The sequence below is a fragment of the Dipodomys ordii genome, unplaced genomic scaffold, assembly GCF_000151885.1.
Source record: "Dipodomys ordii isolate 6190 unplaced genomic scaffold, Dord_2.0 Scaffold234, whole genome shotgun sequence".
In the NCBI taxonomy this organism is placed as follows: Eukaryota; Metazoa; Chordata; class Mammalia; order Rodentia; family Heteromyidae; genus Dipodomys; species Dipodomys ordii.
Window position 1 is genome coordinate 660,967 of NW_012267450.1, and position 18,796 is coordinate 679,762.

The following is an 18,796-nucleotide window of genomic DNA, read 5'->3' on the forward strand; positions in this document are numbered from 1 at the left end:
AAAAAAAAAAAAAAAGAAAGAAATGCTCCATATTAAATAAATAAGTGGCCTCTTTCATACTCACAAACGTTCATATTTTATTTTTTTCTATTCCCTGAAAGAATTTGCATAAGGTTCTAATAATGTTTGTGGATATGCACTAAAATTTTAAATTTATGCTGGAAATTTATTTGGGGACAAATTTATAATTTGGTAATTGACTGGCTTCATAGTCAAAGCACAGTTGGTCATACTTCCTTTGGACATGTGATACTTGGTATCTGTCTCCACGTCCTTAGCTACTAACGGAGGCAGACAGCAATGGCTGTGGGGTTGAGGCCCATACCTTGTTTCTAGAATGGCAGAATCATTTCTTGGGTGAGTTCACTTCCTTCTCCTTGGACTGTGGCAGGCCCTGCCTTCCCATGAGCCCATCCGGCAATGCTGCTTCTCCACTGCATCTTCTCACTAGCCTGCATTATCTGTTTTCTGCTGGAGTTGCAGATCTTTTTTGAATGTTTTAATAAAGTATAACTTTCATATGTTCCAGATTGTTTTTAAAATCTCAAGTGAGTTTTTCCTGCAGTAATTAGAATTCACATTTTGACTACATTTTACTACTGTGTGTGACTTAAAATCATCTCTTCTAAAAGCTAGCAGAGTCAATTGATCGATTTTGGAACAAATCTATAAATTTGTATTTTTCCTTTCTGGTGTTGGTCCCCTTTTGTGAGACAATCTTCTTGCCTCGGCATTCTGAGTACTGCAGTTATGGATGGCACCACCACACTGAGCTGTGACTTCTAGGTATTTTGAAATGACTTTTCTACTAATTGTTGCCTGGTAGAAAAGTCAGATCTTCTTTCATCTTTTCTCCCTTTGCTGAGTATAATAGCATGTTCTACACATGCTAATTGCAATTAAACTTTTATTTAAATTTGGAACTAGTGTTACCTTTTACAGATAATAAACTAAGACTCAGAATGGTCAAGCTATTACTCTTGGTTACTGTAGTACTTACTGGAAGCTCAGAAACCTGTCCTCAGGCATGGGACTGCAACTGTGGCAAGCAGAAAGATGGTATATTAATTACTCAGTATCAGACTTTCTCTGGAACTGGGGAGTTAAAAACCTTGTGCAATCAATTACCATGGCAATTAACTGCAATAAGGATCCTTATTTCCTTTTTGAAATAAATATGGATTCAAAACAAAAAATACATTTTGGAAAATAAAAATAACAGAATGTCCAGAAACATAATAAATAGTTAAATAACACGTGAAACAAATAACAAATAAAAAACAGGAAGAGAGAGCATTACTGAATTGGAAGGTGGAACTGAAAAATATTATCTAAAAAAGTAGATTAAGAATTGTCATACATTTATATGATTTGGGGAAAGGAAGGGGAACAACAAAATGGTGAGACAAAGGACCAAGGGTGAACCAAAGTAACAATGACATTCACAAGATATTATGTTGGAAATGAACTCTACCACTTGAGGAGGGAGGGGCTGAGGGGGAGGGAAAGTGGGAGAATAACATGGGAAGAGGTAACAATATTACAATTTTCCACAAGAAGTGCACTCATTACTTTACATATGTAACTGTAACCCCACTCTACCTTAACAAAAAGTAAATTAAAAATTAATTTAAAAAGTTGTCAGTATGAACAAAACCTTAAAAGACATTTTGGAAAAACTTACAATGCCAAACATACTTCTGATTGGCATTTTAAGATGAGATAATGAAGTAGTGGCCGGATATGGAGTTCAATTTTAGGGGATGGCAGATGAGAATTTTTTTAAATTAATGAACAGCAATGAAATATTGAAAGTCAGGAAAACTAATAAACATCAATCTAGATGGATTAAAAAATAGTAGGGGAAAAATGCAGAGCAAAAGAGGAAACGAAAAGAATTTTATTCAACCAGTAAGAAAATGGTAACTCAAAGAGAGCATCAAGTGTTTTCCCCTTTTTTTACATAGACTCAAATGTATGACCTATGCCATTTCTCATTACTCAAGCCTAGCCTCAGATAAACACGCAAGATACGACTTGAACTAAAGCAAGGATAACAAGGTGGGGAGATGTATGTGTGGCCGGGAGAATCAAGAACTAGAGGGCTTGTCTAGGGAAAAGTTCAAACCACAGGACTACCAAAAACAAAAAGAGAACTTTAAAGAAAAGTGTTGGTATCAGTCCTGGGGTTTAAACTCAAGGTCTGGGAGCTGTCCCTGAGCTTTTGTGCTTAAAGCTAGTGTTCTACCACTTGAAACACAGCTCTACTTCCAAAACAGAACTTTTATGTTACTATTTCTTAAAAGATAGGCCTACTGGCAACAAATTTTCTAAGTTTTTCAGCTATTCTATATTGGTATGTACTTTATTAATTTTTTGTTGCTTTTGTTTTTAATGCTCAAATGTGGTTTAAGAATTTTTCTTGTTATGGAAATCTGCATAGTTTGAAAATGATATTATTGGGTACAGCGATTTTGTTTAGAGGAAGCTTTAGGAAGCATTTGTTTTAGTTGATGTGCCCTTTGGCTTACTTGATCTGTGTTTCATATTAATTTGAGAAAATTTCTATTTGAATGTTTATCCTGTTTAATTCATTCTTCTTGTATTCCAACTGCATATACTTTATGCCTTTGGTAGTTCTGCCAGAATTCTTGCATATTTTATCTCAATTTTGATAATTTTTTAAAATTTTATCTTTTTATTTTTTAGTTTCTGGATATCTTACTGAAATATCATCAAGCTTAAAGCTTTATTAGCTGTGTCTAACTTAATAACTTTGTTGTGTAAGTTACCTTTCAGTAAGCTGAGAAGTGGTGATGCATGTGCATATTCCTAACTATTCAGGAGGCTGAGATCTGAGATCATAGTTTGAAGCCAGTCCAGACAGTAAAATCCATGAAATTCTTATTTCCAAGTAACTACCAAAAAGCTGGAAGTGGAGCTGTGACTGAAGTGGTAGAGCCACAGCTAAAAAAAGTTAATTAATTAATTTAAAATATATAAAACTAAACAAAAAAGCTAAAAGACATCTAGGCTCTGAATTCAAGTCCCAATATTAGCACACAAAAAAAATTTAGCTTTGCTTTACTACAATGAAATTCCTGACACAGGCTGCTTAGTAAGTAATGAGAAGTTAATTTGGGTTCATAATCCTGAAAAAGTCAAGTTTAAGGACCAGCAGCAACAATAATTTGAGTTTATGATAGGGGTGGTATATAAGGACAATCAAGTTTATAGGTTGTTTGCGTTGCTGTTGTTCATGTTGTTGAAAATATAACATGATGTACAGATACTTTCTGCTGATGGCTTTCTGCTTGAAGATTTCTGCTGCATACATTGTGACCATACTTTCTTGCTAGAGTGGAGTGGTAGCTTACACTGTGACCACTTCTCTGTTGGGTCTGAGTACATTTTTAATTGTACAGATTTTCACCTAATAGGTCAGACTAATGTGCTTCCAACCCATTATATTGTGAAGCAAAGGCCAGAACATACTTTAGAGGAATATAAGATACAGTCTTTGTGTGACCTTGTTTTCCGGCCCTCCTACAAAATTCAAAATGACAGAAATTGTAACTCTAATACTTGTCCTTAATATTTATTTCAGTTCTAAGAATATAAATAAAAATCTGTCATTATTTCACAATTAAAATAAATCATATGTTTTTAGTCATTATTATAGTTGGTAGATTATATAGTGAGTTTCTATTCCACAAAATCTTACTAACTATAAGCTAAAAATTAACTTTGTGGTATGTGTAGCTATAATCACACATGTGAAGAATGCAGTAATTTTACAAATGTATGTGAAGAACCTCCTGTTTGCTAAGTCCCGTTCACTTGTAAAAACATCTGGCACTGTGCTGTGGTTGGCTGCAGGTTTACTTTGGGACAGATCCTGTTTACTTGAATGAGAATCTCTTGGCTGCAGCTGCCCATCAAGTTCTAGAATACTGTCTTTAGAGTAGGCACCCTTTGTGGTTGCATGACTGATAAAGCTATGAAACCATAACATCAGATATACATACCTTTTTGGAAACCATATTTCAATTATTCTGCCTACAGATCTGAAATAAAATTGTCCTCCACCAAATTAATTATACATTGCTTATAGCAACACAGCAAAGTACATTAAAAGGCATAATATGAAGATAATTTGTACTGTGGCTATCATTTCAATAAACCTCCCAAGTCCACAGTGCACAATGATAAAAACATAAATAGACTCTTCAATATAATTAGAAAAAAAATAAGTTGTTAAGTATATTCAACGGTTAATAATGCGCCAGGACAGTATGTTTAATCACTACATATCAATTTAAAGTCACCAATTACAGATAAGATTCTATTTTCATGACTTGTATACTTTTCTTCAGTTAAGAAACAATAGTTCTGGGGCATTAATATATGATATCCTAATCTCCCAGGGCTTTGTGAATTTGAGAAGACACTAGAAAGCTGAGCATGTAGATTTCATACAGAAAGAATGAATAGCTAGAGAGAAGCCACTTACCAGCTAGAATGGTGTTGGAAGAGATGTGGTGAATTCAAATTTGATTTACAAGTATGTCAATTTTATTTGACATACACTATTATAGACAGTATAGATAAAAAGCAATGACATTTTTTTCCTTGATTTTATATTTCCATCCTGCTATCTTGTTTTCTTGAAATAACTTCCTTTTAATAGTCATTTTTGTAGTACTCTAAAACAAAACTGTATACATTAGTAAATATGATATTTAAACTTTTATGTATGGCCATCAGCCAATTGGAATTACAATTCTATTTTCTATTTTATCACAATTACACATATTGCAATATTAATCCAACAAAAAATACTTCTAAAATACAAATTTTAATATAGAGAGATAAAGGGACACACAAAAAGAAAGTAGGTTTTAGGCTATTGGCAAATGAAAAAATGTGTTGATGATATCTTTGAAGATAAAAGGACACAACAAAGAATTGTAAAGAGTTAGAGTAAATAAAATGTAGTGAAAATATAAGTATCAGTATCAAGATCTAGTAGAAACACTCTCAGGAAAGAAAGGGAAAATGATAGAAGGAAAAGGAGAAATATAACAATAATGGCTGAGAATTTTTCAGAAATAAAAAAGATACATCAGAAGTGGTGCTGTGGCTCAAGTGGTAGAGCGTTCACCTTGAGCTGAAGAGCGCAAGGACAGCACCCAAGCCCAGAGTTCAAGCCCCACGACCGACTAAAAAAAAAAAAGATACATTCAAAACCCTTAGATGAAAAATACTTATAGTAACATTTTATGCCCAAAAGAGAACACACCATTAGGACAATGTGAAATAAAGGTGAAATAAAGATTCATGGGAAGGAAGAAAGGAAAGATGAAAGAGTCCCGTTTTCCTGGCCATCCTGAGGGGAGAGCTGGATTGGGGTCTGGATAGTCCATGAATGGGAATCCACCGAAAGAAATTGGCCCTTGACATCTTACATGAGTGTGTAGGGGTGAAGGGATAGGGATAGGCAGGTGCCTAAAACAATGGAAACTTTCTATTCAAGATAGGTGTTTGGAGAAAGGGAAGCTTGTGGAATTCAAGTCTGGAAACATTTGTTTTGCTTTTCCCTTGAGCTAACTCAGATACCATAGTAAGCTCTTTGGGTAGCTGCTTAAACAGGCTTCAGGTCTGTTTGACCTGTTCTTTCATCATTATAATTATACTGACCATGTCTCTTATTGTTTCTAATTTAAATATGCTTTGTCTAGAGATCATGTCTCCCATTACACTGATTCTTTGTCATGTCCCAATACAGTATCAACATAATACATTTTTCTTTAGTGTTAAATTTCAGCAATGATTTTTCATACATTCAAATATCCCCTCTGTTCACTTTCCTCTACCTGGTCCTTTTTATTCAGCCTCAAACTGAAGCATGTCACTCACTAAAGAGTTCTTCACTGACTTCCTAGTCAAAAAAAAAATCCCTAATTTAGTGTTTGTTTAGTGAGGTATCACTATATTTGACTTGGTTAGATTCGAATAAAATGCTCATTTGTTAAGTCATTTGTTCAGAATAGTGATTGGTAGCTTAGTTTGTGAGTGCAAATGTGTGTAATAAATATAGAAACTCTATAAAAGGTATGTTTGTCTTCTTAAAATTTTATTCCTAATGTTTTATTCTGGATTTGACTTAAATTAGACTTCAATATATACATTTAAAAAATGGGTGAGTTACTTAGTGACAGAAATAAATGTACGTAAGTGGCTCTGCTTAGAAAAAAAATGAGTGAGTTACTAAAACCAAATAAATGTGAGAAGAATGTGGGTAGAACGTTCAACTGTCTGTGCTATAAACCTGAAGTAATGCTAGGTCCTCTGTCTGGTTATAGGCAACTGAATCCTGGAACATGAGAATCTCACAGAATGCTGTCCTGATTTTCAAAGATGAGATAGCCAGGGGAGACAAACTCATTTTATTTTATTTTTCTGGTGGTCCTGAGGCCTGAACTCAGGGCTCAGACATTGTTCCTAAGTCTCTTTGTGCTCAAGGCTAGCACTCAACCACACAAGCTGAGTTCCACTTCTGGCTTTTTATGAGTAGTTCACTGGAGGTCAGAGTCTCATGAACTTTTCTGTCCCAGCTGTCTTAGTGCCCAAATTCTCAGAACTCAGACTCCTGAGTGGCTAGTATTACAAGTGTGAGCCAAGCTAGAAAAATGTTTTAACAATCCATATTGTAAAGAAAGAAAATCATTCTTATACGATAATGGTTTTGTTTACAAATCTGCCTTTTTAAAGAAACTGGTAACCTTAGGTTCTCTAGTAACCAACACCACATACCCATAACAGTTCAATCCATTTTGTGAGTTATCATCTCTGTAACTATGAGCTTAGGAGTTAAATTTTGCTTTCACTCACTAACATTTTTTTCATCCCAGTTAGTAAATGAGGAAGATAAGACTGTAATATAATATATTTTCATGGGCTGAATGTTTAATTGTAATTGACAATGTTTCTTGTGGGGGGGGGAAACTCCTTTCTTGGAGTTTGACTTTCTGACTAAGTATGTATCTTAATTGTGCAGTAATAAATGTACATGCAATGGAGAAAGTCATTGGCTTTGAAATCCACCTAATTCTGCTAGTTGATTTTTAAGTTTTGCTATTATATTGTTTGATTTTTATTTTGAAGTGGTCCAAAAACTTTTGTGCTTAATATGGGTCATTCAATAAATGAATCTCTAACACAATCACCTAGAGCTTTATGTGTCTATTTTTAATAAAATCTATGTTTTTCAAAAGTTACTGTTAGTTCCCATTTTCTATAAGTATTTATACCATCGATATGAGGAATTCTTATTTTCTACTTTGAAGTTGTAGATACAAGAGTTACCAGTCTAACTTAAATGTATATTTTGGTGATATAAAATTAAAGAATTAATTAAGGATTAATTCACAATTAAGCCACATCATCAACAGACATTCTTAATCCCTAATTTCCCAGTTAACACACCAAACATGTAACCAGCAGTTTAGAGCAGCTAAGTTGGCCTTGGTCACTATATCCAGCAAGAGAAGAATTCAAGTAGGAGGTGAACATAATAAAGGTGATAGAAGAGTTTAACAGAAAAAAATTATAAAAGAGAAGATAACGGCACATAGAAATGTTATGGGATGAAACACTTTAGCCTATGCCAGCCCCCTGCACCATCATCCCCATTAGAGAGATTGTTTTGGGGGGTTAAAAGGCAGAATTGGAGTCCTTAAAGACTGCTTTCTGATTGGCAGTTACACCATTTTCTATCATCTCTAGGTAATGGATGCTAAGGTTGAGTGCCCAGTGTTGTTTCCTCATTCTTTTGTCCTACTTATTTCCTCATTCCTTTGAAGTTTTTGATTTACCTGCTTATCCTGCCCTCCTATAGTTGAAAATTTCCCAACTGTCTGCATTTCTAAGTCATATCATTTCCAAAGATCACAATTCAGAACTTAATTTACATAAAACACACATTAAATTCATGAATCAGCTTAATATAACTAAGACTTCTATTCTCATGGAACTATAAGCCACAAAGGAATATATAAACATGTCAACAAGTATTTCAGTTATACAAGATAGATAAGGTACACATGCACACACACACACACACAAATCAGTATTCAGAGTATTTCAGAGTATTCTTCTCAGTAACTAAAAGAACTGAAAAAGTTAGTTGCTTTTTTCTTATCTGGTTTATATATATATATATATATATATATATATATATATATATATGTATATATATATGTATATATATATATATATTTTTTTTTTTTTTTGGTCCTGTCGTGGGGCCTGAACTCTGTGCCTGGGCGCTGTCCCTCAGCTCTTCAGCTCAAGGCTAGCACTCTACCACTTGAGCCACAGTGCCACTTCTGGCTTTTTTCTTTTTGCTTATGTGGTGCTGAGGAATCGAACTCAGGGCCTCATGCTTGCAAGGCAAGCACTCTACCACTGAACCACGTTCCCAGCCCTGGTTTACATTTTTTGATTGATATATGAAATGTAATGAATATGAAGTGTAATGTTTATGTTTATGTATACATTATGTAGCAATCAAATCAAATTGGTTAATATATTCACTTTAAACATAATATCTTGTTTGTGATTGGAATATTCAGAATCCTCTTTTGTAACCATTTGAAAAAAATATAATGCGTTATTTTAATGATTTTTCCCCTACCTTGCAATAAACACCAAGAAAATTGTTCCTTCTGATGGCCAATAGACACATGAAGAAATGCTCAACCTCCCTAGCCATAAAAGAAATGCAAATCAAAACAATATTGAGATACCACCTCACCCCAGTTAGAATGGCTATAATCAAGAACTCTAACAACAACAAATGCTGGAGGGGATGTGGACAGAAGGGAACCTTACTTCATTGTTGGTGGGAGTGTAACTTGTTCAACCACTTTGGAAAGCCCTATGGAGGTTCCTGAAGAGACTTCACATAGAGCTCCCCTATGACCCAGCAATCCCACTTTGGGGCATTTACCCAATGTTTACAAACAAGACCACACTAAAGCTACCAGCACAACTATGTTTATTGCAGCATTATTTACTGTGGCTAAGATATGGAGCCAACCCAGATGCCCCTCAGTAGATGAATGGATCAAGAAAATGTGGTATATATACACAATGGGATTCTATGCCTCCATCAGAAAAAATGACATTGCCCCATTTGTTAGGAAATGGAAAGGCTTAGAAAAAATTATATTAAGTGAAGTAAGCCAAGCCCAAAGAAACATAGGTCCCATGGTTTCCCTTATTTGCAATATCTAGTATATGTATGAGTTAAGCAGAAAAGGTCAGATAATGTGATGTTAGGAAAATGAACCCTTAGATATGTATTTTAATGTTTTTTTTTCTTTCATGCATTTGTTTCTAATGCATTTATAAGATTATTTCTTTGTTGCTTTGTATGTCCCTCCCCCACAGTATAACCCCTGCTTTCACTATATTTGATGTTGGTATAATTTTTGGAGGAGATGGGGAAAAACAAGTCGTTTAAGGATACAGGTGGACCCGTTGCAACAATGAGAAGTACAAGTTGTCATGTTGAAAACGAACTTTACAACTTTGGTGGGGAGGGGGGAATTGTGGAGGGTGGGGGGAAGCTGGGAAGGGATGTGAAGGGTAAACAAAGGAAGAAGCTGCAATGCTTGATAAGAAATGTACGCATTATCTTGCCCATGTAATTATAACCCCTATGTACAGTATGTTCACAAAAAATAAAAATAAAAAAAAGAAATTGTTCCTTCTATTTACCTGAAATATTGCACCTATTGACCAATCACCCACCCCATGTTTCCTGACAATCTTCCCAGCTTTGGTAAATACTATACTTTGCAAAATTATATCAGCATTGTGATTCTATATGTTTAGTGAAATTACATGATATTTACTTTTCTGGGCCTGCCTTTCACATAACATATGCTCTTCATATTTATCTCTATTGTTGTACATGACAATATTTCATCCTTGTGATAGCTGAATAGCATTAACTTGTGTTATATATGTCACATTCTCTTCATGCATTTACCCATTGATGCACATTTATTCCATTTCCTGGTTATTAAGAATAGTGCTGCAATAAACCCAGGAATGAGATGGTTTCTTCAACACTGACTTCATTTTCACCAGATAAATAGGTCACTATGGTACTATTAGATCACAGGCAGTTCTATTTGTAATTATTTTTCTAGTACTGGGATCAAACTCAGCACCTTGTATATACCAGCAATCACTCTACTACTGAGCTATAATCTTTCAGCCTATTTTTACAATGAGGAAATATAGACTGTTTTCCATAATGGTAGTAATTCTTACAAACACTGAAAGTTTCCCTTCTGCACAGTGTTACTGATACTTATTTTTACCCTTTTTAATATTAGCATGTCTAACTGCAATGAGTTGACTGTCCATTCTGGTTTGTTTAGTGAGACTGGAAGTGTTTTATGCATCTATGGCCCATTTGTATGTCTCCTTTGAAGAGATACAAGTATTTAGCCTCTTTTGAAACTGGATTATTTGGTTTTTGCTACTTAGTTTTTTACTTCTAGAATATAAAGCCCCTATCAGATACATACTTTGCAGGTATTTTCTTCCACCCTGTAGGCTGTCTCTACACTCTGGTGAATATGTATTTCTTCTGATGTAATTATATTTGTCTGTGTTTTTGTTTTTTATGCTTTTGAGGTTTGACCTTAAAAATTCGTACCCAGACCACTGTCATCTAGCATTTACCCTACTACTTCTAGCAATTTCATATCTTTAAGTTTCACATTTACATCTTTAATTTATTTTGAGTTGAATTTTGCATATGGTGAGGTATCAGAATCTAGTTTCCTTCTTCTGCATAAGGATATCCAGTTTCCCAACACCATTGACTAAACAGAAATGCTAATGCTAGTTGCTCCTTCGTCAAAAAAAAAAAATTAGTCAAGCCAAGCACTGGTGGCTCACTCTTATAATTCTAACTACTCAGAAGACTAAAATCAGTATTGTGGTTCAAAGCCAGCCCAAACAGGAAAGTTCATGAGACTCTTATCTCCAATTAACCACCAAAAAATGGGAAGTGGATCTGTGGCTCAAGTGAGAAAGGATTAAATCTTGAGCAAAACAGTCTAGGGACAGCACCCAGGCCTGAGTTTACACTTCAAGAATGATATTCACACACACACACACACACACACACACACACACACACACACATACACAACTAGTTAGAAATACATATAAGTTTACTTATGGATGTTTATTCTGTCCTATTGTTCTTTTTATGTAACTACCATGTTGTTTTGGTTACTATAGTTTTCTAGTATATTTTGAGTCAAGTTGTATATTGCATACAGCTTTGTTCTTTTTGCAAAGATTTCTTCAGATGAGGATCTTTTAGTATTCCACATGAATTTCAGGATTTTTAAATTTTTTTCTAAATAATGGCACTGGAGTTCTGTTAAGGTTTATGGTGTGTCTATAGTACATTCTAAGTAGGATGTATATTTTAATTTTCAAGAGGCCTTGAGTTGGCTTTTGGATATAAACCATCTCCACAAATATATAAATACAGAACATTCTATTGAATGTCATTCACAATGCTCAGGTTACAAAACTAAAGAACTTGAAATCATAGGACCATGGCAGGTACAAAATTGAGACCTTAAAAAAAAGTCAATTGAAAGATTTGAGCTTGATCATTAGGGGTGAGTTTCTGTCTTTAAAATCTGATGATGACGTTAGTGTGGACCACAGGGTCTCAAGTCAATGTCATTAAGAATGTCAAGTAAATTTATATTAGAAATTAGATTATTTAAAAAGCCAATGTCAACATTCTCTCTTAGGAGAAGCTAGGGGTTCATAAAGAGCAGGTGTTACTCTTGTCACTGTGTGGGTATAATCTAACATTGTTATCATAAATTTAATGAAGCTAATTAACTCTGTCTTTGTGTTCTGCATGAGAAGAATTTAGGCAAGACTTGAACCAATATAAGTGATAAGGAATTTTATTAGGAATGAAATACAGCAGAGAAAGAAATTATGTGGCCTGATGCCTGGGGAAGACAGCCCTTTAGTTGAAGCTTTGTTGTCTTCTGGGGTACAGACCTTGACAGTAGCTTAAATAGGGAGAATTTGGGAATAATAAATGGGAAGCTATGCAGCCATAGTTAAAGCAGTCTTATGTAACCAGCAGATTTGGGGGTGGTCAGAGGTGGAGGCAGGTGGCCTATTGTCTCAGCATTGGACAAATGAGGTCTTGTTACTATAACAATCACCACTGACACCTGGCAGGTGGCCTGGCCCTTCATGGATTCGAAGAAGCTGGCAAGTGACTTCAGGAGAAGAAGGCTCTGGAGCATTAAGTCCGTCCCCAGGACCAGTCCACATGTCATATCCCTGAATGTCCAAAGTTTATTGAATTCAACTTGACCTCTATAGCATGATTTCTGTATGGGTAGCTAAGTTCAACATCTACTGTTGGTTGAATTATTTGTTCATCACTATCATTAATAACTAAATAGGTAGAGTACTAAAAAAAACACATATTGTAAAATTATATTGCACTGGTAGCCACATAGGCTGGTAATCAAGAAATCAGAAAGCAGAATTACAAGGCTTTTTCCAAGAGACTTGTGATCTTATCTTCTGTTTTACGTTCCCCTTTGCTTTTCTGTCACTCACTGCTAGCTGATACCTATTTGTCCTTATTAAATACCATTATCTAAAATGGAAGATGTGACTCAGGTGATAGAGTGACAGCTATAAGCAAAAAAGCTGAGCAAGAACACAAGGCTCTAGAGTTCCAACCCCAGGATAAGCAATAAATATAAAATAAATAGGTAATATAAACATGTTCATCTCCTCTGTAGATGAACCCATAACTGAGGAAATATACAGCTTGGTCTAAGTGACAAGGTTGCTTGGTTCCAGTGATAGTTCAAAGAAAGGGTCACAGCAACATAGGACTGAAGGAAAGTCACATGATTTTGCATTTCATAATGAACCCAAGCAGCACAAGTTGTATTCTGTTCAATCCAAATGAAAATTATAGCCCTGAGCTGCATTTCTATCAGAGAAAAGCAAAATGTTGTGATTTCTCAACTGAAATCAAATTTAACAGGGATGATTCAATAAAATGATGGTATCATTATGAACGTTACACTTTTTCTGAAGGTTTGATTAGTCTAGACACCTGAGCTGAGAAATGACTGTTGCTTGATACTTCACGGCACACTTAGCAACTTTGATTAAATATTTATGTTAAATATAGATGACTTAACATGTTTCAATCAAGACTGTAGCAAGCGTCTTGGCAGTTGTCAGAGCATTGGTTTAGGCCATACAGTTTGATGTTTAACAAACTTACCATGGTGCAAATTTATCTTCCACTTCTTAAATGAAGGTCCCAGCAGGCCTTTGTTTTTGTGGTATATCTAAGCAGCTCAGTATCTTGGAATTCCCCAGAATCTTTGAAAAGAATGAAAAGCAAGTTAGCTACAGCTCATTCTCTCTTCCCTCTTGTATGTCACCAGAAAATCCTCTTACATCCTCTTCTCTCATAAACATGAGTTTAAAAGCCCCTTTAGGGTAATCCTAACTATTAATCTTTCTTTTTTAACAAATGTTTTTAATTACAGTTCTTATTCTGGATTACTTGAGAATTAATATCTATTTGTTCAACTCAAAAATAATCCTAATGCATTTTCTTTTGAATTCAGCTAAGTCTGTAAAATATTTTGCATGGATATTCTGGGAGAGGATTAATACTTATTAATTACTTAAATAAGTAAATTTGATGCAATGTTTATTTTCATTTTTGATCCTATAAAACCCCATTTATTAACCAAATACTTAGAATCAATGTCTAGGAGAATTGCTTCTAGAACACCCCAAGATACCAAAATATGCAGCAAATACAAATGGCATGGTACACACTTTAAATCATCTCTAGATGGCTTGTAAAACCTGGTATAGTGTAAATACTGTCTAATGAATTGTAGGTTTTCACTGTTCAGAAATAATAATAAACCCATACACATTCAGTACAAAAACAATTGTTTGTTTCAAATATTCTTGAACTGTATCTGCTTGAGCCTATGGATGCATAGAAACTATGCATCTCCAATCTGTTCTATTGCCTGCCTTCCTAACCTCTTACCCAAACTCAGTATCCAGTTATATCAACTCAAAGTTCTGCTCAGATACCAGAACATCTTCTCACTAGGTCTTGTTCTTTGGGCAGGTCTAAGTATCCACAATATCCAAATAATGCCATAGTGATGTTAAATAAGTCAAACTGGATATCTCTGAATCCACATGCTGACCTTTAGGGGTTCTTTAAAGGATTTCTAAAACTTTTGCAATGTATTCTCATACTAGACAAATGTATGGGAGCCTTTTATTTACTGGAAATAAAATATAAGCTTACTTTCGAAACTGTATATATGAAAATGTATAAAAACTATCACCACTCATTTAAGAACAATGTTAACAGTGTATAAAATGCCTCCAGGAATTAAAACACTATTATTGCCCTCCATTGTTGACAGCATAAATTATACTTGCCTTGAATTCTATTGTGTATTTTCCCTCCCTTTTTCTCATGCAAGTGAGAATACAGACGAGATACTATGAAGAAAATGTGTACTGCATCTGCTTCTGTTATGTTCTTCCTATTCACTTCTCAAACTCCTGATTCAATAATTCTTTTTCTAACAAAATTTTGTATTGGTTTCTCTTTCAATTGGAATCTTTTAACTAAAATAAATTTAAGCCTACAAAGTACCTGTTGCTTTTCAGTCTCTATCTGGTTATTTAAATATATGGGCTTGTATTTCTTCTTCTTTTTTTATTAATGAGTTTTTTTATTGTGAAAATACCATACAGAGGGGTTACCATTACATGCGCAAGGTAATGAGTACGTTTCTTATCAAGCATTGTTGCCTCCTCCTTTGTTTCCCCTTCCCATCCCTGCCCTCCCATCTCCCTTCCCACCCCACCCCCCACCAAAGTTGTAAAGTTCATTTTTCAACATAATGTCTTGTACATCACATTGTTTCAATGGGTCCACCTGTATCCCTATTTAAGCAAATTGTTTTTTCCCTTCCCCTCCACAAATTATACCCACATCAAATACAGTGAAAACATGGGTTATACTATGGGGGAGAGACATACAAAGCAACAAAGAAATCATCTTATAAATATGTTAGAAACAATAGCAAGAAAGAAAAACCATTTGAGTCCTTATCTTGGGGTTCATTTCGCCTAACATCAACTTATCTGACTGTCTCTGCTTGCAGGACTTGTATTTTTATGATACCTTGGAAACTCGAAGTTAGCAGAGGCAGTACCACGACCCTCTATCAAATTGTCTGTTTCCATCATGCATCATTTTATGCTCTCTCAAATCAAGCTCTTCTTTTCAATAATAGAACATCATTCATCATTTCCTCATGGTTTTAATTTTGAGGTCATTTCAATTACTTTGCTCCCAGCTTAAATTTATATTTTTTTATCTTTTTGCCTCTTGGTTGTTTGCCAAAGCTTTCATATGTCCAAATTTCAAATTCCTGAAACAAAAATATTTTGATATGACTCTGGATTTATTTCCATAAGGATCATAGACATAACTGCTACCATGCCTGATCTACATTATGCAAGGAAACACTTCTCACTCTCATCACACTCAAAGGATGCCAAGGTACTGAATGGTCATTGCTCCTCGTGGTCCTCAGCATTGACTGTAGGATATGTGACAGTAATCTCTATGTCTTTTATGCCAGGTTAGGATACGGTGTTCAAGTGTTTGTTCAAACACCAGCCTTGATATTTCTGGGTAGGTACTTTGTAGATCTGATCACATTTTTTTCAAGCAAACTTAAATCAAGGAGATTCTCTTTTACAATAGGAATATCCTCACATAAGCATTTTGAGACTCTAGCAACAAAATTACCTTTTCCAAAAAAAAGAAGGAACTCTGGCATGAGACTATAACATGGAAATTTCCAGGCTGTTAGTCTTCCCTACAGATTTTACATTTGCCAGCCTCCCCAACCACAGAAGCCAAATCATTTACTTGAAATATCTGTATATATTATCTGAAAATTTTTATCTATTCTATACATTGGCTTCACTAGAGAGCCCTGAAAGACTCTACTTGGAAGTAATACTGGGTTGGAATCAGGAAACATCGATTTGACAGTACTCTACAGTAACAGTAACTGTTACAGCAAATTAACCTCACATCCCAGTTCCCCCACATGAAAATGTCTGCCTTGTTAACACAGAGCCCACTACTTGTGTGGGGTTGCATTTCACACTTTTGGGGTCCCTCAGCCTTCTCTGTCAGGTTTGGGCCTTCCTCTAAAAGCTTTTGTTACCTTGTATCCAGTTGTTGAGTAAGAGAAGAGCAAAGGACAGAAACCATATCTGATCAGGCTCCTTTATCCAGAAGTGACATACATCCATTCCCTCCATGTTTCATTGATATTACAGACATCAGTCCCATGCATTTTCAAGAGAATCTGGGACGTATAGGTCCTCGTGTCACTGTGCTTGAGATGCAGGTCTAAAATAAAGGAGAGATTTGAAATGAATGTGTATTCATCTGCACTCTTTCCCTCATCTTGAATGGCATTTAGACAATAGCAACAATAACACTTTGCTTCTATACACACTGATATATCATGTCAATATATTAGTTATAACCTATAAAATATTCCCACTTCTAACCTATTGGATTTTAAATGCTTGGGTCAATAAATGAGGACCTTATGTCAGTTATTTTAGGGTCTAGACATTTTAGTATATCAAGCTAGATTGCACAATTATCTTACAAATTGATTTTGTTGGAAGCCAAATTAACTACATATTAGTTTGTCTGATGAGATGAGCCAAAGGGAAACTAATGCAATCTTGAGATAGAAATTGGACATTACATCATAGTAGAAGAGCCTTACACTCCAGCTTCCAATACTTCCCTGTACCCAAAATATACTGTTCTAGATAGATTCAGGTGTACAAATAATGAAGTAAATTTGGTAGAATTCAAAGAACAGTAGAAAGGAGAAAAGAGTTGATGGGATTGATTAAGAAAAGAGTAAGAGGAACTAAATTGGTGCTGCCAAGTTACTAATGATTAGCTTCCACAGTGAAGTAATTTAATTTTGACCACTGCTTACAATTAAACCTGATTTTACTTTCCAATACTTTAATAGGATATCCTTCATTACATGTGAACAACACTCCAGAACAGTAAATCATGAAATACGACTCAAGCCTGTAATTTTAATTACCATATTTTGAGAGGTTTCTAATTTGTATGCGTTTGATCAAATTTTCATTTGCAATGAGCTATCTTTTTTCTTTGCCATGTAATGCTTGACATTACCATATCTTTCTTTAATGAAATATTAATATTTAATAAAATGTGTTATATATATATGCTATGGTTTTTCAGGAGATTTTCTCCCTTAAATATTTGTGTACTGGAAACTAAAATGCAGAGAAAATTCATGTGTTTGGATGAAAAGAAGTTTTCTATTTCTGTTTATCAATGTCTTCCTTTCTCATTCAGTGGGATTGAGACAAATGCTTATGCCCATTCATTCTTGCTCTCCATTCTAAAGGGTTACTGCTGCATGTATGCCTGTATCCTTGTTGTAGAGGAGCAGATACTTACTAAGGGACAGGAAGTAAAAATGAAACAAATATTAAACCTATGTAACATTAAGAAACACTATTTCTTCCTTTTTGGCCAGAGAGTTATTAGCGTAATCTACCTGTTTTATAGAAAAAATTGTTTTAAAATTGGTTCTGATTCTTCTGGATACATGCACAGATACCCTGTCCTCTTCTATGCACCAAGGTTGTGGAACATGCATATCTTCACAAAGATCCTAGTCAAGCAGTCTGGCAGGAATGTAAATAAATGATTAATAGAACATACATCTGTGTCTACTCTGTTTATACTATTTTTTTTTGCCAGTCTTGGGGCTTGAATTCCGGGCCTGGGCACTGTCCCTGAGCCTCTTTGTGCTCTACCACGTGAGCCACAGTGCCACCTCTGGCCTTTTCTGAGTAGTTTATTGGAGATCAGAGGAGATAAGAGTCTCAGGAAATTTCCTGCCCTAGCTGGCTTTGAGCTGCAATCCTCAGATCTCCTGAGCTAGGATTAGGGGCATGAGGCACCGACACCCAGCTTGTATACAGCGTTCTATAAGGAGGATTTCATATCTACAATTCAACCAACCATAGTATAAACATGTAGGGAAAAAAGAATTACACCTGTACTGAGCAGACTTTCTTCTTAGTCATATTAAATCATTTTTATAATGTATTATAAGAAATTATAATGTATATTACATATAGACTTGGAATTTACATTGTATTAGATATTGTAAGTGATTCAGAATTCAACAGCAGGTGCAGGATGATATGCCCTCAATGTGAAAATACTTCTTTGAATACAAACCTGAGAGTCTGCAAATTTGAGTATGAAAGATGGTAGTCTAACAGGGTGCCAGTGGCTTGTGATACTCAAGAGGCTGAGCTCTGAGGTTCACAGTTCAAAATCAGCCTGGGCAGGAAAGTACATGAGACTCTTTTTTTTAATTTTATTTTATTTGTAAACATACTGTACAGAGGAGTTACAATTACATGGGCAGGATAATGCGTACATTTCTTACTAAGCATTGCATCCTCCTCCTTTGTTTACCCTTCACATCCTTTCCCAGCCTCCCCCCTCCCCCCCAATCCCAATCCTTCTCCTTCCCCCCCC